At 30.8% G+C, this 26,114-nt stretch overlaps 1 protein-coding gene and 1 non-coding gene across 2 annotated transcripts in view; one reads left to right on the top strand and one right to left on the bottom strand.

The window, feature by feature from the left end:
• The window catches only part of LOC135132584 (tachykinins), a 122,191-nt gene that overhangs the window by 56,920 nt on the left and 39,157 nt on the right, over window positions 1-26,114 (top strand). The window lies entirely within an intron of this gene.
• Window positions 1,131-1,204, bottom strand: Trnas-gga (transfer RNA serine (anticodon GGA)). The gene has a single exon. It is a non-coding gene; the product is annotated as a tRNA-Ser (tRNA).

Raw genomic sequence — 26,114 nt, 5'->3', positions numbered from 1 at the left:
AACACTGCTTGAGCTGACTGAATAGCGCTTTATATTTACAATATAAATTTATCAAAGAAATTATTTTTATGTTCTGTTTTTAGTTAGTTGCGTGTGTTGGACATGCTAATACAGCAAGAAAAATAACACACTCTTTCTGTATTTTTGGAAGCTCTTTAAATATGTGACATAAAACCTACGTGTTTGAGCAAAGAAGTTTTTGTTCAGGTGTAGTATAATACAGATATAGGTAATTGAGAAGTTGATGATTTTAATATCAAAAATAAACATACAAAGGTTTCTTCAACAAAAGTTATCCATGGTGAGTCATTTTATCGTAACTGTCTACAGCCTTTCACTAAAGTTTAACTTCAGAGACCATCAGCACCAACAAAACGCTGTAAATATGGCAAAGCAAAATTAATGCGGTTGTAAACATTAATTTGTATTATTTCTACGCATTTAATGTTGATTGACAAGAGTTGTTACATTTTTAGAAAAAAATCATGTTACTTTGCTCTATGCTCTGTTTGTTGGCTTATTCTGTCATTGTTGTTATTTCAATAAAATAAAGGTGCGTGCTTTTAGTTCATGCTTTATGTTGATTCTGCAATGTCTTATAAATTATTGTACTATGCTATGACGTGTTTTTTTGTTGTGTAGTTTGGTTCGTTTCTATCAACGTTTACACCTAGCGTTTGTTATGAAAAATTAATACATCCCAGCTTAACTTTATGAACTTTTTTTAGTTTCTAAAGTAGAGCATCGGTGTAAAATTTATATAAATAAAATTTATGTAGTATCCGCAAGAACTCTCTTTAATTCTAAATTTTTTTTTATATAAAAAATAACTAATGACGGCACAAAATTATTAATTTTAGAGTTACGAATTTGCTTCAGAACGTAAAAGATTAGTAAAATTACATATTAGCAAATTTTTACGATAAACTATTTTTTTAATTTTGACATGAAAGGTAACATTTTTCACTACTGATTGACATTTTGAATTTATTAATTTTTCACAATTAGTTATAATAATATATATATATGTATACAGAATATATAGTTTAATAAAGATTAATTTTCCATTTATAGGACAACAATAATAACGAAATTAACGTTGGGTCTTGTAGGTAAGCAGAGAAAAATGTTGTGCCTCGGTGGGATTCGAACCCCACGCCTCTCGCTCTCCGGGCAAGCATCCTAACCACTAGACCACAAGGCCACTTATCTTTCTCTAAACATCACAGTAAATGTTGAAAATCTTCATCATTTGTTCAAGAGACATGTTCACTCTCTTTTTAATTTCAAAAATATTCTGTAACATCCTCATAACTTATACGTCAGATGATGACAGCAAAAATGTGCTGATTTAATTTTTATGGTGTGATATGCCAGACATTGATGGCTTCCTGGGTGTGGTGTTCCTTGTCTGTTAATTTTACTATTTCTTATGACTTCCTCTTATTCTACCTTGAACAACAATGTTCGTAGTGGGTCTTATTATTGCCATAACAATGGGTATTTGATTTTACGATTTTATAAAATTTAAATTAACCTGTCAATACCAACATTATAAAAAATTTTGTACGTAAATGTGAAGGCCTTCTTTGTGTAATTCGTATACATTTACAAAACTAGCTTCGCTCGTTTCGTAACATTTATTAGACATACTCATTACATAAAATGGCACTTCTCAAACATAGTTACGTAAATAGCCATTTTTGTCCAGATTTAATTGGACAAAACAATTTTCGAACTTTGTTTTATATAAAAATATTTTTATAATTGTTTAACTCATTTTACTTTTTTGGCGGATTATTGAATAGCACAAAGTAATGCAACCTTTCTTTTTGTGAGGAGAAAATAACAACACCCTGCACCACAACACATTGCAATTTTCTTTTCTCAATGAAAACACAAACAGCAAATTTTGAAATGTGAGGCTCGTTTAGTGCCACATCAATTGTAATAAACTAGTTATTTCTGTAAACTGCTGTATAGTTGAAAGCTGCCATTTGAGGATGTAATACTGTCTCATTTTAGCAGATACGACAGTGTAATTAATGGGAGATGAAACTTTTATTTTGACCTTTTATACTTTAATTGAAACTTAAAAGATACATTCGCAAATATTTACAACACTTTTAGCTCCCTGCAACTAGTTTTTCATTATTATTCATCCTTTAATTTAAAAGCTTCTTCATCTATACCTATATAATACAACTATATAGGATAGATAATTCAACGTCGTCAATCGATGCAGTACGTAGTACGAAGCTTCAAGTAAAACTAAAGCGATGCATTTGTTTCGTAATTCCTGTGGAATAAATTAGTGCAGCATAAGGGATTTCTTGAGAAACTGCGTTAGGTAACTTTCTTACAAGTTCCAATTAAACCATGTTTGTCTTTCTAAAAGCAGCAAATTAATAAAACATTACAAAGTAGGTACAGAACAAAATAAAACTCACACTAAACATGTAACTTCAGGCACAATGAAGTTCTTTTCTTAAGATTTCTATCGAGAATAAAATTCTATGCACTAATTAATTATAACGTTCCATAATATTCCAGTTACGTAAATTTAAACTTTAAAATTGCGCGTTTTCCTTTGTGTAAAAGTCCAATAAAAGTTTATTGAGCAAGAAACCGTTGACAGTGCAACTGAAATCGCGCAGTAAACAAGATAACTACTGGTAAAGTTTCAATTTACAAAGTTTGTATAAAATTTTAGGAAATGCTGTTTTCCAGCGGTAGGAAATAAAGTAAAAAAATGAGAAACAACATCACTAAGTAATTAAGTTGCGAAATTAGAACAGAGCGTGATAGCATTGCCAATTTCTTAACTTGATCAACTCCAACAAGTCAGAGGATTGCAAATTACTGACTCAAACTGCCATTTCCGCGAATATCCTCAAGCTGTCTAATCGTTTCAGGTTGAAGTTCATTCATAAACATCTTAAATTTAAACCAGTAATAATAACGTGGTGCTCTAAATGTGGAGGGTAACAAGATTACAGATGGAAGTCAATCAAAACAGATTTTCATTTCATCAAAATTTTAATAAAGGTCTGACTGTTTCATTTATTTTCATACTATCTCATAAATTAAATTAAGTCTAATATTATTTTCGCGTCTATTTAATTAAGTTTAACTGAGTTAAAAGAATTTACTTTCGATTCGATAACAAAATGTAATTTTCAGTTTTACCGGAGTATATATATAACCTATGAGTTATTTTTTCTTAAACATCGATTCGGACGAAAATGAAAATCTAAGTTTTTAAAAAGATGAATACATTATATTTGATCTTTTTTTGCAGCCAACCGGAAGTAAAATATCAAAAATTAACCCATACCATAAAGAAAGAAATTTGATCTTCCATGAACAGTATTTTACCAAGTAAAATGTATTTGTTTTTAAGCGGTCTCATTTTTTATTTTATTTTATTGAATAACGTTACCCAAATATTGATTGGAATAATCATTAGGCTTGTTTTTATATTATACACTTTTTTACAACAACAAGAAGTGAGATTTTAATTATTAAAACATTTGTAAATACATTCTAATAAATTATATTTAACCTAAATCTTTTAACACTAATCTGTTACAATATATTTTGATGTACAGTATGGAAATAATTCTATAACCTCTCTGTAGGCCTACTCTTACAAAAAAACAAAACCGCTAGACATTAAGTATGTTTCTTGATTCTGTTTTATATTTTATTTGTTAACGTCATGAGATGCTTTATTATTTTTACCTTAAAGGGGGATGCTTAATTTAGTACAATGCCGTTTGAATACACTCTGTATCAATTCTGACGAAACGTTATTTTTAACATAATACTATCTGACACTACGTCAAAGTTATTACAAAAAGCAGATAATTATGTTTTAGTTTTTTTTAAATGGTATAAAATATCAAGCATGCTTTTGAAATTATATTTCTGGTTGCGTCCTGAAATTGTTACGCGTGAAGCTTCTCCTGAATAATATCTATATTTTGTATATATGTTATTCAAAGCGAAACATCAGTTTTTATCATTTTCCAAAAGATTTTTAAAAAATGTTTGAAAAAATATGACAATCAACAAATTCGGTCCAAAAATTTTCATATGTTGCTAAAATGTGCCATGAGTGCAGAAGTATCGAATTTTGTTCCTAAATTTTGTACTTATTTATTTAATGTCTTTTTGATAAAAATACTACGGGGGAGATCCTCGAAACTCGATAAGGCCTTGCAAGGATCTGCAAATTCAAAACCATAGCAACATGTATTGTTGTTGCATTGTATTTGCAGTTTCGATAGCGATTTGCAACTTATCGGAGTTTCCAGAATCTCCCCTACGTATTTTTGAAAAAACAAACTCTATTATTATTTATGCATAGTATAGAGCACAACTAAGGTATCATCTAAAACAAGATATAGATATTTACCAATAAAATCTGTGAGTTTGCATTAATTCGAATTTAACTTCACACGTAAGGTAAGTATTTTGGCTTTCATCAATAATTCCGAAGTTACAATCTGGCAATCTGGATCCAATAGTTCCGGAATACGTTGCAACTTTTTTTCTTCATCGTATACTGAATTAACTACATCCAATGTCCTTGAAAATGTCTGTTCTGAAGGATCAGTCGCTGTCCTTTCATTCAATATTCTATTAACAACTCAAGCGACTCACCATTTATGTATAAACTTTCACGCACCTTCGACCTTTCGTCTATGTCTTTTTTAATAAGACATTTTGAGATAAAAACCTGAACAATGCACGCACATAATTAGGTTTTGTGAATTTTGCTGGGCTGGCGTGTAAAGTCGCAATTTTAATTATAAAAAGATCAGCTGTTTTGTCGACAGATGTTACGAGTAAGCAGTATTGTTACGTTAGGAAATTTTCCCCGTCTTTATGAAAATAATATAAATCGTAATATAATATTTTATTAGCATCTTTCACTTTAGAAATATGGTGTCCCTTGTAGGTACACAAATCGTAAAAACAAATGTTTCAGAAAGGTTCTCGTACGAGAACGCTAAAAACTTTTGTTTACATTTCTATACGTAAGTAAGAAAAATAACATCCAAAGTGATTAAAAGTTCTATATTTTCAGGAACGCAATAGAGGTCTCTGCGGAATTAAAACATTTTTGTGGCTCTTGACACAAAGTGTTTTCTTTGCGGATATAAATCAAAACTCTGTATTTTCAGCGGCTCCTATAACTTCACTAACAAGCAAAAACGAATCTATGGCAATGTTAACAATGTACTAATGGAAACATTATAATTATGATATTAAATGAAGTTGGGAAATAAACAAAACAAAAATGTGATGGTTAGCAATACATGGCATACTATCTGATTTGTACAGATCAATAAACGTATATATTTTAAAGAAAATTTTATTTTATCAAGGCAAGTACTAATGTCCCTTCTTAAAGAAGGTATTACGTTCAAATCAGTTTTAATTAAAATAAACAAGCAAGAGTATTTTATTTCTATCATAATTTACAAGGATCTCTCACAAATTTTTGAAAATTAAATAAATAGTTCCATACATACATACATACATAGGACTTTATTCATGATAAAATGATACATGATTAGGCGGAGTCTAGCCATAGGCTATTCCACTCAACCTTACAAAATAAATATTAAATGCAAAAACAATAAAATAATAAAATTAACTTAGAGATGCAATATCTAGGAAGAAAATAATAATATAAATATGTAATAACCACAACAAAAATATATAATTCACACAATAATTTAACAGTAAATATTAAAAATATAGTTTACAATTATCCGTATTGACCACCGATGAAGGTATATAATCAGAAATCCAAGTCTCCATCACCGCTACCACATCAAAGTCATTGGAATATATTAAATTCTGAAATTCAGTAAATCCTGTAAACAGGGAACTTGCATTCAAATGCGCTATACTCATTAGCTTAGAATTATTTTTATTTGAGCTACTGGCCATAATCAATTTTAGATATTAATATATTAAGCTGCTTCTTGTACATAGCGCACTGCTGCTTGTCCCCGCATACATGTTGTGTCGAAATTAATGAATTTTTGTTTTTTAAATTATACTCAGCGCAGTTGATACATTTATAAGACTCACTAGTACACTGTTTAGCTTCATGACTTAGAGAGCACTTGTAACATACTGACTCCTCATTTTTACAATCACGACTCATATGTCCATATCTTAGGCATTTAAAACATTTTAGTATCCTAAAGTTATCATTACATTTACATGAACGCCAACCTACAAAAACTTTACCCTTACTCACTAAGATATTACGAACTTGATAGCTTACTTGTATTACAACATTAAAACTTTTTTTAAATTTTATCCTAGTTATAATTTTAACATCACTGGTAATAAGGGTTTCATCAAGCTCATTAGATGTTACTATTTTTCTGATCAATCTTGCATCATCATATTCAAAGAAATCTAAATCAATACCTTTAATTATAACTTTAATTATTATAGTTTCATTACGAATTAATTTCAAACCATAAAGGACACCACAATAGTATATTTTAATTCATTGACACAAAATGAAACACTTTTCACGAAGGACTGTGGTTACTGTAGAACATGATATTACGCCAGTTTTGTTTGCCTAAAACTACATAACACACTACTAACTATTATTTTAACAAAAAATTGAGACGTTATCACATTACAAAATTACTTAAACCCCACGCACACATGTTTCTTTGTCAGTAGTTTACTCATATACACATTTATGATTATAGAGGTTTTGTTAAAAAATAAAAATTCACAAAATCATACTGTATAATTTATCTAAGACGCCGAATTTGGTTTATTGTAATTCAGGGAGATAGGAAATTTTGTCAAAGTAGTTTTGGACCAATTTTTGCTTTTCGTACATAAGCTAGGAATGTATTGTAATTTTAATTGTGATCTTCAACACTGTGCATGAACCACAATAATAGAATAGGTGGGTCGAAACGCTAGCAAACATCCGTGCCGTATGCGTCGTCTTGTTTTGGGAACGCCGATCTGAACACATCCGTTCGTAAGTGATATAATAAACTGCAGTTATTGACTCAAATCAAATGTCATCCAAAAATTTTGTATTGTACATCGTCACTTACAACGCACTTGTAAACGAAAATCCCTAAATTAATTACAGTGATTTTCGTAGTAGCGTAGAAGCGCTAGTTGTAAGAACACTTTTTAACCATATAAGCATCGGTAAAAGGCATCGCTTTTCCAAGCCGCTAGCGTATGTACCAATCTTTTCATTATACAACCATGGTATGAACAAAATTTGTTCAGATGGACATAGCACATATTTCATCTGTTAGCAGCAACACGTACTTTGAGTTCTTATGACGTCGTATTTAAAGCCGTATCTCCATAAGGGTTAGTTACAACAACACCATTTTACTTCCTGAGCGTAAGTTAAGGAAGTACCTATTGTAATCGAGTCGATCTGGCAACTGGTTGCTTTCATATTTTCTCAATGGGTAATGGTCCCTAGAGTACGAAAAAATGGTTCTCTGGTTTCTGTATGTCTGCCTGCCTGTCCGTCGTCCGTGACGATTTTTGTTAGACAGAAAACTCCGAAATTATTGGATCGATTGTTGCCAACTTTTATATGTGTGCTATGGATATTATGGAGATGGTAAAATCCTAAACAAACTTTGTCTAATCGTCCCCACCAATAATGTAATGACGTCCCCTCAAAATTGTACATAGTAAATGGGTTTTAAATTGTATAAAATAACGTAGCCCTACAGGTATAGTTTATGAATGTGTGTCGAGTTTTTACCCGAAACGTTCAGATTTTTGGAAAAAAAATTAAAATTACTCAACAAAAATTTGCAACTTAATTTTTTTTCTGCAAAACCGAATATTTTGAAATCTTGAGTATGTTTTAAAGTTATCATGGACATGGTACATTTTTAATCAAAATATATTTGCTTATCCCCCAAAAAATTGATAACGTCACCTCATAATCTGACTATACATTGCATTAAGATTTTTTAGATTTGCTTATACAGGATGACTCAAAAAAATGATTTGTAAGTCAATTTATTTTGTGGAATAGATCAGTGCAAAACTACTCGTAGATGCTTTGTAATCTTGCAGATATTTTAAAGTTATTGTAAGCATGGTAAAAGCTATCTGAAAATATTACCAAATAAATTCTACCTAAAAGGTGGAAAATATCATGAGTTTTTAGTTTTGATTTATCATTGGATTCATATTTTTTAGATTAAAAAATTTGCCACACATTTTAAGTTCCAGTTACTAGTCTCTCACTATCTTTATCTAGCACATAGGTTACTATCGAACTCCGGGCACTAGCAATTTGCCGTACTTTTTAAAAGTAATAATAGATCTAGTGACTTTATCTCATCCAATCCTTGCCTGCCATCTGTGTGGTAGCACTGAATCTATTAGCACAATTATTTGTAACAGCTAACTGATAAACTAGTCGCCGCATATCAATCATAGTAAAGTAAGTCTCAATAATCTAGATCCTATATTAAGTACCTATATAATCTACTAGTTCGTGCATGAAAACTGAATGAAATTTTCCAGTTTTGTCAATTTGAAAATTGTCATTCGCTTGTTTTTTTTCTTAACATTCCGTTTCTGCGTGTTTCTGGAACACTAAATTGAGTCGCAGCTCTTTTCTAACCCATTTATTCACTGAACACTGTCAAAACCGTCTGATTCATCGATTGAACTGACTGGTTTTGCCTCTATGTTTTCCACACATAATCACGAACCATCTAAAATGATAAGTTGGGAAAATTAAAGTAAAGCATAAAAGATAAAATACTGCGAATGGTCGAGCTCTCAACATTGACGTACAATGGAGTACGCCAATCGGCCCCATATACTGATCGTCTATGTCAGGCAATAAATTTTGTAAACAAAAACCATGTAGGTAAAAACTGTATGAAAAATAAGCTGATTGAATGTAGAATCCCCAGAATGCATATCTACAGCTAATAAGAAATGAAAACAATACTTATCATGGCTGTGAAAGCACAGTATATAAAAGAGACATTAGCGGGGAAGGAAAAATAGCGTCTGGTGATGTGTTCTAAGAAAATTCAAACAGATATATCGACACCTCTTGATTTTAAAACGTGCACCCTGTTCCACCCACCTTTACCCATAACACTTATTTTTAGAATAAAATACTCAATACACATTTTAAAACGCAAACAAAAAAACCATGACACTATGACCAGTAAAAACCACATTAATGTTGTCAATAGTATAAGCTGAATCATAATAATATCATTACGTATTTATTAATCAGTACAGCCTTCCCTAGATTCAGTACCTAACATCCCTTTGATATACCACCTACGTACACAAATTCCCTTGATTTACAAGTTTAACACGAAGTGGGAGAGTAATCCTAATCAGCAATTGAACTCCAACATATAGAAATCATTTTTGAACGGTTGTTGGTATGTTGGTAACAAATTAACTGGGATATTGCATCCTGACAAGCTCGATATGGAAAATTTTTGTAGAAATATTAAAAAACATAACTTTTTGATTTACATACCGATTCTTTGTTTAACTAAAGAGGACTAAGATTATACATGAGCATCAACAAATTTGCTTTTGATTTTAAATTTGATTTATCAGATAATAACTTTCTATATTAACTTACTCTTATGTATTATGTATAAACTATAAGAAATAACCTATCATAAATACCAGTGAACCTGCTAAAAGACTAAGATTTATACTATTACGATCCTGTATACAAATATGCAGTATATGTGGCATCACTTGAGATTATTGACCCAGTGGTATTCTACATACATAATATTAGTACAAAATTTCGTTTTAGTTATGTTCAGATCAGATGTAGTTGCGAAAATATAAAATTCATATATTATGATGAATTTCATAGAGGTGTTTGTCAATGAGACCTGAATATTAGCATATTATCCACATCTGTTGCTACTAAAATCCGAGTTTTATTTATTAAGATTTCCTTCCTTTATGGATTATTGATTATGGCGGACAAGAAAATTATACTGTTGTTGTCAATGTTTTCCTGCGTTTATTCTATTTTCTTGGAGACGGAACAATACGTTGACAACAACAATGCAATTCTCGTGTGCAACATATCCTATAACCCCCACTTTTTATCGCCAATGTAATTAACTAATTACTTATTATTGTATTAATGGCTTTGAATTTTTTAAATTTTTAGACAGGGAGGGTTTTTTGTTATTAAAATTGGATCTAATAATTTCATATGCAAATAAATATGTTATTGTATCAATAATTAAAGTAACTGATGTATCTATATTTAATTTTAGTTGTAATATGAAACTTTTTAAATCAGTACAGTATTATTTTATACCAAATACTTGGAAAGATTAAACGTCACAAGTAATAACTGCCCATTATTTGCAAACTAAATTATGATAAATGTTTGTTCATCCTAGTCAACTGTGTAATTTGCGCTTTAATTCTGATAATGGATTTAATTAATTACAAATTTGTGAATTGTCAAATTTATGCGGCCCATCTCGTTCAAATTGTTTACAATCTCGAATCCCCTATTTGGAAAATGTGGGAAAAAGAGTAAATATACACTTTTCAGACTAGTAATTGATCACAGCAACATTATAAAGAACTATTTGTATTCACTTTGCAGATGTATTAGATGGGATGATACCTAAATATAATAATACCAACTCTGTTGCTAGCAGCTCTGCTTGCGAAATTTCATCTCGTAATTTACCCCCTTAAGGGTGAAATTTCCCACTCCTTTCTTAGTGGGCGCTTACATTACAAAAGGAACCTCCTGTCCAAATTTCATGTTTCTAGCTTCAGTATTTTAGGCTATGGGTTGACGAATCTGTCAGTTTGTCAGTCAGTTAGTCAAGACAAACATTTTTATATATGTATAGATATAAGAAAATACTTGGTAAAAGTCACAATATTAAATCTTGTAGCATACTCTTTGTAAAAATTTCTGAGTTTGAATTAAATTCGATTGATTTATGCTAAAGTACCTAATATTCAGCTACAAGAATTACTGAATTCTAAACTACATTATTTATTAAAAATTTAATACATATTTACTGGTGTCGCAAAATTTTGTAATTAACTGATTATACTGAATAAGAGAAGGAACAGCTGACTGCACCAACCAACCTTTGTGCAATTTAACTATTTAACTGTACAATCGTTTTCTCCTAAAGGTGAAACTTTCCCGATTGTTCTTCATTTTTAATTCAACTTTAGTTCTCAATCCATTTTTGGCTATTTATTAAAAACGAGCGGCAATTCATGTGTATGTTAAAACTGAAGTTCCATAATAACAATGGGAATTTTAATCGGATTGTGCTTTGCTTTTATTAAAAAATAGCGTAGTTGTGTTAAAAGAAAGCAACATGATTATCAATGTTTTTGAATTTGTGCCTGTGTTGAATGCTAAAGCCACATTTTTGCAACTCTCGTGCAACGCGTCACTAACGTATTGATAAATTGTTATAATTATCCTGTAATTGAGCTTATTTGTTGGCCCATAAATTATTATTATTGTTATTATTATTAAAACACACATATACACACACGCGCGCGCGCGCGCGCGCTACATGACACGAGTTTTTCGTTTTTCAGTTTATTAACAAAAATATTAATTTATCCCAGGTTTAGTTTGTCAGATCTAAAAATAGTTATATTTAAAATTTAGTTTCTAACAACCTTTTTTTGGTGTACCAGAAAATACGTTATGTGAAAATCTATGCACGAAAATAACGATAAAATCTAACGGCGTTGTACTAAATATGTACAAATCAAATCTAGATCCGCAATGATTAACTAATTCCACTTCCATGTAACACAGCACTAAACATATATGCATTTAAGTAGGAATAAATTAAAGCATTTCGAGAATGATTATCGATTTACACGTTGATAATCGCCACGAGCGAAACCATTAATAAATCATGCAAGCACACAACAAGCTAAACGTTCACTCAAAGACATAAGAGGTTATCCTCAAATTTATGCCCCGTAAATACTTGGTACACTATATTATGAAAGTAGATGATATAGCACACCAAAAATTTTGTTTATTTAAAGTTATGACAAGTACGCTTACAATTTGACGTTAAGGGCTTTGATACAGCTCCGAAGCACTCGATCTTTGAATGTCAAGCACACAATACTACGTTTGAAACGACAAAGACGTCTCAAATATGTCCCGTTCAGAGCACAATAATATTTGCAATCGTGCGAATAAGGAGAATATATTAATCATTTTTAAATCCTGATTGGCAATTATGAATAGTGTTTCTATGTGGTGTAAGTTGTCAAGAAAATGTAAGTTTTGTTATTCGTTTCCATAGAAAATGTAAAACTGCATAGGTATATATTATATGTATACGAAATGATAAATGTTTTACCCTGGAAGGTGAGTTTACTAGAGAGAAGCAGCACATGATGGTCTTTTATATGCAAAACTTAGGTGTTTAGTTCGAGTTATAAATGCGTAAGTTTGCTTTCCCGTTTATTGTCATTTTACACCAACCCTTGAATTTTACATGAACGCAAGTGTAAGCTTTCCGGATGTAATGCTATATCTAGTCATCACTTCATCAGTTTCGTCGGGTTTAATTCAGCTTTTAAGGTAATTTTTAGGGTATTTTGTATTACATTGTTTCATTAAGAAATTTCAACGTCTAATATAAATATAAAAGTTATTATCAAACTTTTTGCATAAAAGTTAATTACATTTAAATTTAAAATGTTGTTTTATCACTAAAAAAATGCCGAAGTTAGCACTTTTACAAATGTTTTTTTTTTTTAAATAAATAGAGATTTGGTGTACCTGATACCAGATGATGTGTAAATAGTAAACTATTATTCAAGTTTAAAAAACCATTCTACTGTCGTTTGGGGTACAACAACAAGTGAAGCGAGGAGTGCTCCAAAGGAATGAGGGCGAGAATATGCCTTATTAAACGAGTATAATATAGTACTTTTTTTACTTTGCGTAAGATTTTATAAAAACTTTTGAGAATTCGATAACGATTCTTATTTATGGACGTTTTTGTGCGAGATGTGTATGAGTATGTACCTCTGTCAAACAAGTTTTGCTATTATATAAAATCCAAATCAATTCATGAGGATATTGGCGTACCAAAAAACACGGAACAAATAAAAGTAATAATTTTTAAAAACAATTTAATAATGTATTCTATTCGTATTGGGTTTAAAAGTCTACCAATGTTCACCCAGAGTTGTCATCCGCGATGTTTAGAAGGCACTAAAATACTATTTAGTAAATTTTCATTAGTGCCGTGCCTTGTCAGTGTATACAGGGCCTTTTAGCACTTTACGTGTTAAAAACTTTTGGTCGTGTTAATGAGTTTTCTAGGAGGGATTTTCAAGTAAAGTTTGGAGAATATTATATTAGTATTTTATAAATTAGTTTCAGTTTATTTTATTGCACAGAACAAAATAATTACTGAATTGTAATTAAAATTAGCTTACGCTCGTCAAGTAAAAAATCGGTAAATTCGTTACGTATTACTAGATCATTGCTGGCCATGACCAAGCATCCTAACGTGGCAACTGCGAATGTATGGTGAATTTAATAAATTTATTTTTATTGTAAGTATTTCCATAGTTATTTTTTTCTGTGCGATAAAATGAACTCAAACTGATTTATAAAATCTTACTCTAATATTTTGCTAAATTCCTGTTGAAAATCCCTATTTGAAAACTCACGTTAAAAAAAGCATATGCATCTAACTATGGAAAAAATATAAGCTAAGAATTTACTTTTCGTAAGTTACGTTATTTTACAATAGATCGTACTATATTTTGAGCTATCATATGGTTGAAAAAACGTCGTCTAGTAAGTAGTCCATGAAATTTATTTTTAAACAAATGATGTTAGCATTGTAGCTATTTGACAGTTATTTGACGTATCTATTTGACCATATCTGTCAGACTGAAGAAGGAAAGCGTTGGTGTTGCCGATATAATTTTTTTAACATTAAATTTTATTGTTTGCTAGACGACCTTTTTCCTCGATTATATGGTATTTGGCTTCGATTCAACATTTTTTGACTTTCAAATCACATTTCATGGTGTTAAAAAAATATAGTAGGCAGCATATACAAACTTTTCATAGAAGTTTGCTTTTTCAGTAAATTTATGACACTTACAACAATATTTGAAACATAAGTGTATATCGCGGCAATTTTTCTTTAATTTAATATTTTTCAAAATTTACGTTTTTCTGTTTTTTAGATTATTGAAGAATCTGTAAAGTATCTATAAATGATTCATACGTCGCAATGCCTCTGGAGAAGGGTTAGGTTGTCAACATCCTTGGGGAAATTCGATTTTCAAGCACTTCAAGTGTGATAAAAGGAAGAGCAAGACAGAGGCCATTTCAACATTTTTTTGTGACTTATTTAAATTTTGATTGTAGAAATTAAAATGTGTGTAAGAAATGATGTTCTTAGAAGCGACAAAATTGTTTTATTTAAGAAACTCTTTCTTGTCTACCGAGTGCTCGTTTATAGATACATCTGTACATTTTCGTCTTTCAAAGTTTTCCAAAAAAATACTTGTCTCTGAATTAATAAATTTAATTATATATTTCAACAATATCTCAAACAATGCACAAATAGGTACTGTGTAAGGAAATATGTAAAATTGTACGTGTATCGTTATTCAACTCTTTTAAAGCGTCTGTTATGTCATATATATGTTATATTCCGGCCTACCTTGCTGCAAAATATAACAAACGATATTATTGATAAAATCTAAAAATTCTTAGAAAGAAAACGAAATTTAATTTCCAATGGATTGGTAAATAAGAATAAATACTGTTTTGTGAAGTTTTAAATTTTAAGCTTAATCCGACTGACCAGACATGCTATTTTTGAGTTACTGCATTCATTTGTAATGTAGATATAACAGTTCTATTAATTAACGTGAACAGCAGCGAAATGATCATTAGCTAACACTTAGTTACTTTTTGTATCGACAACGAGCCTCAATATAAATTTTATGTTTTTTTAAATTTAAATGTATCTATTACGTTTTAGTTAAAGTTATTAAACTTAAAATTCTGAATATTACAAATGTTCTTCCATCACGTTTTATATTTTATTTTATTGAGCTTAGTTTGTCTCACGATATTTGCACGTATGAAAAAAGTTGAAAAGTACCCTAGTGGATTATCTAATATCCAAAACCGAATCTAATCTACTTCGTTGCTAGCAACACAGAATCTAATCCTAATTTCATTTTTAGCAGCTTTCAGATCTTCACGAAATGTACACATAAATATTAGCACAATAGTAATGATAATAAGAAAGAACTATATTATAATTTTAACGCAAAACATTTTTAATCTTTGATGTGTCTAAAATTTCTCGCGAAAGCATCAGCATCCTTGGGGAAATTCAATTTTCAAACATTTCAAGTGTGATAAAAAAAACTAGATAAAAATAACCATCTGAGAAATTTTTAAAATCCTTGTGGAAGTAAATAATATCAATGTGAAACTTGCACAAAAATTGGTCTACATTTATTTCTTTACACAGAATTTCCCTAGCACGTCAATTATACAAGTTCAGTATCTTATAAGTTGATTCTGCAAATTTTATTTTCTTTATGCGAAAACCTGTATTTTAACACGAACATAGAACTGTGTTTTCACAATTTTGGTAAAATTAGGCCGTTTTTGATTTAACTACTGACATTGATTAGTTTCTTATATTTTTAGCAACCTATATAAACTACTGTGAAAATAAAAATATGTTACTAAATCATAAACATCCCCAAGCACAATTTTTAACAAATAATATTTATAAAAAAATGTGGTGGCGTTAACTTTCTGGAGGGGATGAACAAATAAATTGTTATACCGTAATCATTAAATAAATTTTTTAAAGTGATGAACAAACGAATTTTGATTAATGTTTAGAATAACTTAAAACGTATGCAAGATTTCAGTGTAACAAAATTTCACAACACTCCGTCTGGTAGACGGAAACCGAACACCTACTTTCTCGTATACTAGGGGCTGTGAAATGACGAGAAAACATGAAATTATCCATACGTCACATATACCTTATTGTACCGCCGTTCATTAGAAAAACATAATTTAGTAATGTCTGGAGCAAGATTGTTTAAATATAATTCTGATGAATGTATTTGAATTATTAGTTGTTGCTTTGCAACCATTTTAACACATAAAAAACGTTGAAATTTTGACAAGAATAAATCTCCTCATACTTTGATATCTAAATTACTCATGTAAATATTAATTATGCTATTCCGTTGCGATAAAACCAGAAACCATTGATTAAATTAATTCAGAATTAATTTTTAGAATAATATTTACTTAAACAAAGAAGTTCAATGTTTACCCACTGGAGTAAGTATTTTTATCCAAAGTATTTTTATTTCAAGGGACATTCAGATTCATGGCGCAGTCGTATATTATTGGATTAAATATCGTATTCAGACTTCATTTACACACGCTGTGTGTTCTTAGTTGCTTTGTTTATACCGCTTCCTTTATAATAAATTTAATTCTTTCAGATAAAGAGATTTAAGCTTTTTGTAATTAGGATTCAGTTATAATGAATGCGGGTTTCATTAAATATCTCTTGTTATACAAAATACTTCTAAACAAAAAAAAATCACAATTTGTACACGTATTTTTTATTTCACCGTCTTTATAATTTAATTATTTCCTATTTGTTTTGTAGTCGTTTTATATGTCTGTTTGCAAATAATTATTAACTATTAAATTAATATGTACATGGTGAGTCACTACGCGCGTGGTCCTTGATGTCTCTTTAATTATTATTAGAATATAGAGATGGAATAGATTAGAATTATCTTCAACTATATGTATAGTGTTTTGTTTTCGAGGTTTCGCGCACAACTTAGTTTTTTCAATAGAATACACAATTTATTTTTATATATTTTTATTAGTCTCTTCTTATTAAGCTTTGTAACTATAACTTATTTTTGAAATTCAGTTGCAACGTTGCCACGCTATTCCCATTTTTTTAAATCTTTTTAGCATGGCAAGCCGTCACAAAAAAAATCGCAGTAACGTTATTTTGAAGATATATGCTGCAATATTTTATGGAGAGAAAAACAGAGGTACACGCTTTGTTATATAATCAATTGAATAAAATGTTAACATACATTATAAAAAAAATAAACTTTAAAATTTCCAGACATAGACATTTCATTTTTTTTTAGACAAAACAACTTGTATTTTATTACTGCATCTTGCCCTATTTTTTGTTGTTAATCTTTCAATATGTCGATGTGTCACTTAAAAAACTAAACCATCTGAATAACCATCAACTTTAAAGACAGAAAATACTTAACAGCAGAAAAATCAGAATAAAACGCAATAACAAAACAGAGGGTATGCTGTCTGAAAAAACTGAAATATCGATATTTGAAAATTGTCAATTAATTTTTTCTTAAACACTCCGTATTTTAAAACCCAATTTTATGTTCACCACAAGCACGTATCTGTATTTATGTTTTCAAAAAATATTGTAACCCAAATTTTCAAAACAACCCTACTGTGATGTCTTTTGTGAACCCTTCTATTGCGAAAAAATTTCAAGAAAACTGGAATAACTTGGCAATGTCGCATCAGTATTTCCAAGGTAAACTAGAGTTATAAAGGCCAAGAAAAAAATTATTTGATTAAAAACTAAGATGTGTCCTACGCCTTAAAAACAGAATACTGCATAGTTGAGAACAATTTTAGTATATGGCTTTTGAAAAACTGTATAACTCTATTCTTAGATTTTTTTTTCTATTTTTAATAATGAATATCGAGGAGCGCACATTTAATGACTCACCCTGTAGATCTGAAAAAATACAATAAAATGTACTTAGGTGTTACGATAAAACATAATTAATACACATATAAATTTTAAGTAAAATTAGAACTTCTTGCTAAAGAAAACTATTAACATTACATCACCGTGGACATAATTCTAGTAATCAGATATTTAAAATGAATCACTAAAAGGTGCATTTAATATCTAAATTGACCTACAATACCGTCATCAAATGCATAAATCACTCTGCTCATGAAAAACCCTGATTAAAATTATTTTACATAATCGCATTAACTACATGTACATGTTAGAAGTCAGCCCACCGCAACAAAAAGCGTTTAATATAAAATTCATGATTTTGGTGAACAATAACTTTTGTAAAATTTACAAGAGGAAAATGTAATAAATGAATCATTGTTAAACATTCTGTTATTATTTTTCGCTATAATCCAACTTGTGATTAATTTAATAATACCAAATTTCAATAACTGTAAATGAAAATATTCAATACCATTATATCATCATATCAAGTCTACAAGATCTATAATTTTTATCGGTCTACATTATGTACTGCTATTCACAGAAAATATATCGATTTTGATCCTAAAAGTTTGCCTTTTCAGTATCAACGTTTGTTTGTTGTGCCTATTGAAACTAACCACAAAGTGGTCATAGGGTTTAAAGCTTGAAATTTCCAGCACGTCCGATGTGTACCAGTTACAATGCATTTGTCTCAGCTTTACATTTTCATGTCTTTCATATCTAAAAATTTATTTTGGAAGATTTTGAATCAACATTATTTAACACCAAGTCAAGCGTGATTAATGTTTAGCTTTACAAGAAACTGTAACAATAGTGTATATTACATGTGTACTTTTCCGTCACGGAGATCTTTTGAAAATGCTCCTGATGTTCAATATCTAATTAAAGTAAATAAACCAGAAATTAGTTAAAAACTGAGGCAACGTTATTAAAATTATTTATTAAGACATTTCTGTATATACGTGGTGGAGGAAGGCTAATGCAATTTAAAATTATTTTATTTTCAAACGTCATATAACTGACACTTATATGACGGTCTTACCGGGGTTTAAGTGTCATTTCTATGACACCGTGTTTGAGCGGCGCATAAGTACTACTTATACTCCACCGGCGTATAAATAAAACATTTATACTCCGCCGGAGTATAAATATGTGAAAATCATAGTGGTTGTCAACCATAGTAACCATGGTAAGTTTTAATCAAGGCAATTCCTTAATGAAGCAAGAAGATGGGAAATAATCATTTCAAAAGAAGATTAATCATTTGAAAATAAAATATTGTATTTCTTTCGGAGTTTAAGTGACTTTATGTGACTCGTATGGACTTAATTCGCCTCGCTATTGCTCGGCGTTTAATCGTCCATACTCCGTCACATAAAGTATCACTTAAACTCCTAATAAAATAAATATCTATTATTTTCAAACGTCATATAATTGACACTTATATGATGTTGTTACCGGAGTTTAAGTGTCAATTCTATGACAATGTATTTGAGCGGCGCATAAGTACTACTTATACTCCGCCGGAGTATGAATAAAACATTTATACTTTGGCGGAGTATAAATAGAATACTTTATGTGAAAATCATCGTGGTTGTCAACCATAGTTATATGGCAAATGCGCAATTTTTTAATGCAAGAAGATAGGAAATAAAATCATTTCAAAAGCATATTAATCGTTTGAAAATAAAATATTGTATTTCATTCCGAGTTTAAGTAACTTTATGTGACTCATATGGACTTAATTCACCTCGCTATCGTTGGGCGTTTAATCGTCCATAGTCCGTCACATAAAGTATTACTTAAACTCCTAATAAAACAATAGATATCTTAAGCTGACGTTACTAAAAAAGCACTAATCTATTGAAGAAGATTACCCCATATACCAGAGTGTTGAAGTTTATGTGGGCAACGTTTTGGAAGTTTATCTAACACCCTACAGGAATCAAGATAGATAAATTAAATGAATGATGAGAATCAAATTCTTCATTCCAGTCTTATAACAATACAAAAAATTCGACTGAACTCATTTTCCATGCAAAAACCGATGCTGCTCCGGGGAAGTTGCTTTGTTAGGAACTTACATATATGGTCGTAAATTATATACTCCATAACTTTTACAATGGGATATTAAACTAACCGACCTGTGGTTCAACCCTTCACATTTGTCACCTTTTTTAAAAATTGGACGAACAATGTCCGTTCTTCAATTATATGACAAGGTTCCTGAAGTAATTGATCCCTGCAATAAAGTACTAATAAAGGTACTAACTGATTTTGCACACACAAAACTGTGCGACGAAATTCAGGGATGGCGGTGACCGTGATGGTGACGGTAGCGGCAGGGGATCGTAGTATCAATCAGTGCCTATACTTTGGATTGTTTAGTTCTGCTTTAGAACCGCCTGCCCGGTGTTGACATTCTACAGGAGTTGGTGCCTTCTATGGGGGCGGAGCCTGCCAGATAACATCTTTCTTATGGCTGAAGATGAGGACTGAAGCCTCGAAACATGTCCTAAATAAAACTGAATTTAAGTAACGTGGAGACAGACCTCGAATCCTATGCTAAATTTATACAACCTCCACTTCATGTAACTGGATCCACATACATATTTTATTAATTGTTGTAATTTTAAATTTTAACTTCGAAATGTCGCAAACAAATACTTGTTTATCTCTCTTCTTAATTGTTGCCAAACCTGTGCAATGATTTACAAGCTTCGCCCTACTTTACTTTCAGTTATGAAAATATCTAGTTAACAAACTAAGGCAAGCCCTCAAAATATGATACAATATCGAAAAAATGTCATTTTAAAAAATATATAAATTGAGACTTACAATTAAATTTTAATAAAAGGAAATACAACCTTTAATAGTAGTGGATGAGTAACGACTACGACTTCATGGTAAATTAAATAAATGTCACGAACCGATTTCTGAAAACCGAAACTTTTTTATAATTGACAACAACGTTGCGTAATATCTCATCTAAAATGCATTGCCAACAGGTTTTATACGCTGCCAAATCCAGCTGAATAATCTATAGACCAACTGAATATTAGATGTCAGAATAGATCGCAGTTTTGTTACCTACAGTAAAGTAACTTTTAAACTGAAAATTTTCTGCATTTGTGGGACTAAAAATACCACTTCGATACTTCAGTTTGTGTTTGATAAAACTAAAATGTCACATTTAATCCCCAAGGTTTTAAAAATAAATTTAATCCCTCCAGGTCTAGACCAAAAATAAATAAACGTCATCACAGGCTTTTATTAATATATTATGAAACATGAATGTCATTTCACATTCCATAAGATATGACATGACTATGCAAAATAATTAACTAAAGTTGTTAATTCTGAAATTAGTGTTCTTTGTGTTGAACAAATAAACCTAAGTCTGTTATATCATTGCTGGCGAAATTCATTAATTCATCTCTTTGCATGTTTTGGGAATCAATATAATAATTTTTTTCTATAGGAGATGTTAGAGAGTGCTTTGTTCTATTCAAAATAAAAAGCTAAGTAACATTTTAACCGCAAGGGTAAATAAAGTGTGTATTTTGTTCAGCCGAAGGAGTTTTAAACTCAAACTTTAAAATTAATGGTAATACAACAAGACGAAAGTTGTATCAAAAACAATTTTTGTTTGTTATTGATCCCTCGGTAGTTACACTTTTTGCTTTAAAACTGTGAAGAAAAATACAATTGGTTGTCCATAGCCAAATATTTTATTTTATAATAATTCATTCAGTTTGAGTGGTTTGAATTTACAATATTTCATTAAAGCGGGATAGATACAGCATGAATTGTTTGTTCATCTGCTTTGAGATCTGGAGTAGACAAAAGTACAAGTGTAGCTAAGGGCTGAAAAAGAAGAATATCATGAGGATCAGAGTAACTATCTTAAGACTTAAGTTTCTTATATCACTCAGCACTACTTAGCGGAGAACAATAAGTTGCGAATTAAATAATTATTACTATTCTGCTAGCAAGTTAGTCTTTACCAGCTTCCAAAAGGAACAAAGAATAGGATCTGCAGTAGAACATTTACATTGTATTTTTTTTTTTTAGAATAAAAGACCTTCGAATTTTGTAATGACGGAATGATACAAGATTTAAGGAACAATATACGAGTCAGTGGAACAACACACCTGCCTGATTCTCTGTAAACGTATGGACGTCGAGAGGTCCGGGTGTGTCGAGTATCATTAAAGAAAGACTGAATGCCTCAGGATATTGAAAGATATCAAATTACCATCGGTCACCCCACTATTGCCCGCAAATGCTTTTATATTCACACTACAAGACTTGTGTAAGATTGCCTGTAGACAAATAACTCGGTAGTACTCCCAAAGGTTGAACATTAATTGTTTTCGTTGTTTTCTAGTTTATTACTTTTTGTTAAGCCAAATAACAATGTATTAAACTTAACTTTTTTTAAACTAAGTTTAGTTATATCTTACTAGTAAGATCTGGGTATTTAAAATCCATAACAAAGTATGAAATACTTTAAGAAAATAATTGTACTTCTAATAAATAAATATATAGGAACACGCTCTGGACCTATACCTTTTATAAATTAAAAATAGTGATTAAAAAATGCTGTGTTATTTATAATATAAATTACAGCAGTCTTAATTAATTTGCACTTCAAACATAGCCCGCTTTACCCACTCGTTACAGGGAGTGCTGGAAATGCAGTGAATGCTAACAGTCATGCTTCGATAATATGAATAACTCTGACTGGGAAATGTTAAAGTTCCCTAGGAAATGCAAACATTTACTGATTTTATCTAGGGAAAGTTGACTGGAATCTAGAGATAAATTAGATGGAGATCCATGACATTTAGATCTGCATAAAATTTTTCGCTTTTTGCAGCAGTAATTGTTGGACTGACATATGCTTTTGCACTGACATTTCGAAAATCCTTGTTTCACCCTAATTTTGATAGGATTTATTAGTCTTCTCATTAAAATTTTCTGGGCCTTCTTCGTCTTCTATATTTTCCACGACTTCCTGAGGTAGGGGGGATGTTGCTATCCCAGTTTCAGAGATTGATTAAATAAAGCCTTATATGGCACAATTAAAATAGTAAAACTCGTAAAATAAACAATAGGTAGCTAGGTAAACAACAGAATAGTACACATTTAAACACGTTTTTAGGTTATTTTCACTGAACAATCGCGTGACAACTGTCTGTCTGTGAAAGAGAAGAGAGGTACACATTTACTAATGTTCGATAGAAATTGTTAGCATTAACTACTAGGAAAAGTAAATTTACATTCTCATTTCCCTACTTTTACGGCAAGTTTTAGTAAAAGCTAACTTTGACTAGTGAAAGCTAACAATCACTGATCTCCGGATTTCCCTGTAATATATACTATATGTAATACTATGCTTCACAATATAGGTAATATACAGATAATTTGATTTTGTTTACCCGAATGAGATAAGATAAAGAACTCTTCATCAAGTTGTATTTCAGCATGCTTTTAGTTCCCAAACAATAACTGAAGAACAATCATGTTGTTATAGCTTTTTTTGAATTTTACAATAATGTAAAAATGTAAGCCCCCATTTTTACCCATCCATGTGACGGTGATTGTGTATGTGTCTACATAATTAGTAAATTTCACATGAAATATACAGCGTAATATTCTTCTTTATCTGTGGTTTAGTTATCCCCTATTTGAAACATTTAAATTTAACATTAAATTTTACCTGTTGATCCGTCTCAAAAAGTTAATGATACTGCATAAAAAAAATTGCTTATACAGGGTGTCTGAAAAAAATTAATGATTGGGTCAAAGTATTTTATTCATTAAATCAAGAATTGCAAAACTAAATACTTTTAAATCTTGCAGACGTTTTGAAGCTGTTGTAAGCATGGTAAATTTTTAAGTAAAATGTATCCGTCTTTCAACTCCAAAAAATTGATGACGTCATCTGAAAATTTTGCCGAACAAATCCTATCTAAAATGTGCAAAATATGATCATTCTATACCTGTAATTTATCATTGCATTCACATTTTTTAAATTTGCTTATACAGAGACTCACAAAAATTAATGAATGACGCAATTTATTGTATCGATTAAATCAGAACGGCTCACTCCATTTTCTCAGAAAACTTAGGAATACAATACTAATATTGATATGTTTAGTGTTACACTGCACCAATCCAAGATGATACGTATGCTTGTAAAAATGTTGATGGCGTCATCACAAAATTGTGTAAAGAAAAAACTCAACTCGAAAATGTTGGATGTTTTCATTGTACTTTAGGGGCAATTTTTTACTATTATTATATATTGTAATCGAGTCTGTCGGCTAACTCTCTACTTTTACGTTTTCTCGACCTTTTATGACCCCTAGAGTACAAAGAAATAGGTCTTCCGTTTCCGTCTCTCTGTCTGTCTGTCTCCCCGTCTGCCATCTGTCTGTATTAGACAGATAATCTCCAGAACTACTGGACCGATTGTTGTCAAATTTTATATGTGTACTAGAAGTATCATGTAGATGGTAAATCGCTAACCAAAATTTGGATAATGATCTCCAGCAACAATCTGATAACGTCCGTTCATTATTTTGCATAATTACCGTTACCGCTTTCATATGAATTAATCTTGTATTTGCAGTTTACAAACATATCTTGATTTTTTTGTTATTACTATATATTTTTTTTGTTTAAACCACCTTGTGCTTTACCAAGATAAAACCGACACTGTATAGCGGGTTTGGTTCAGTAGTAGAGTATCTGCCTCACAGACCCAGGGTCCGTGGTTTGAAACTACCGCGTGGCGTATATTGTTTTTCATTAGTTAATATAGATTTACTAAAATTAATCACTCTCTAATTTTTTATTAATCAAATTAAGAACGAGTCGTCTCATTTTATGGAAAATGTAAAAACCCGAACGTCTTTATTTAATAAGGGTAATAATAATATTCAGAACATTTTGTTGGGTTGTAGGTTAATTAATAATTGTAATCCTCTGGTTTGAGGCGACAATCTCATTTAAACCAAACTAATTTCTACGGGACACTCTTTCGATGTATAAACATAAACACTTTCAAGTTGTTTTATTTATCGAGTGTAAACTAAGGAAGTATAGTAACGGAGTCCATCGGGTGACTTGTTGGTACTTTCTCACCCTTCGACAGGGTCGTAGTTGGGGGTGGGTCAGTGGATGCTGAGTCTCCCCTAAAGAAATTTTTGCCTCTCCAAGAGGAGGAGTAAACAAATACTCTTATATTTTAATTAAAAATTTATCATGCTCACAATAAATTTAAAACGTACCCAAGATTTCAGAGCATTTGGCTGTGCAAATTCAAAATTAATCTGCAAGAAGGTGCTGTAAAATTTAGATTTTTTTTCCAAAAAACTGGATGTCTGAGCTAAAAATTAAAAATGGAGTTTTATAAGCTCAGGAGTATGTTATTTTATATAATTTAAAATCCATTGATTATGTTCAATTTTGAGATGACGCTATTACATTGTTGGTGAGGATGATTAGATAAATTTTGGTTACACCCTAACAAAAAACGACACAGACGGCGGACAGATAGACAGGCAACAGACAGATCGACAGACTTTAGGGGCCATGACACTTCGAGAAAATTTGAAAGTAGCCAATCGGCTTACGTTTGGCATCAATAATAATACTACACTTTTTCCTTTTAAAAATTCTTTCACAGTGTACCTCGTAAAATAAATATAGGGACAGCTTTATTTTTTTTTTTGTCAATTGTCGCCTAATTCTGCCACTATGATTAGAGTGTTACACCGTATATATTAAAATTAATATATTTATTGCTAACGAAAAAGAATCATTTAATAGATTGCTGTACTGAAAATGGTTCTTAATTAGTTCAAAAAATCTGAAAACAATCGGCCCAGTACTTTCGGAGATTATCTGTCTAATAAAAATCCGTGACGGCAGACAGACGGACAGACAGACAGATGGACAGACAGACGGATAGATAGACAGATGGACAGACAGACGGATAGACAGACGGATAAACAGACAGACAGACGGAAAAAGGAGACCTATTTCTTCGTACTCTGGGGATCCTGAAAGTTCGAGAAAACGTAAAAGTAGAGAGTCGGCCGACGGACTCGATTGCAATACTTTTCTTGCTTACGCTCGGGAAGTAAAAATGAAAATAAAAGCATGTTTCACGAAGGCTAAAACCAT

Source organism: Zophobas morio, unplaced genomic scaffold, assembly GCF_036711695.1.
Source record: "Zophobas morio isolate AGI-343-1 ecotype UQ-CSIRO unplaced genomic scaffold, CSIRO_AGI_Zmor_V1 ptg000021l, whole genome shotgun sequence".
NCBI lineage: Eukaryota > Metazoa > Arthropoda > Insecta > Coleoptera > Tenebrionidae > Zophobas > Zophobas morio.
Note: the sequence above shows the minus strand (reverse complement) of the source record. Positions and strands in the feature narration are given on the sequence as shown.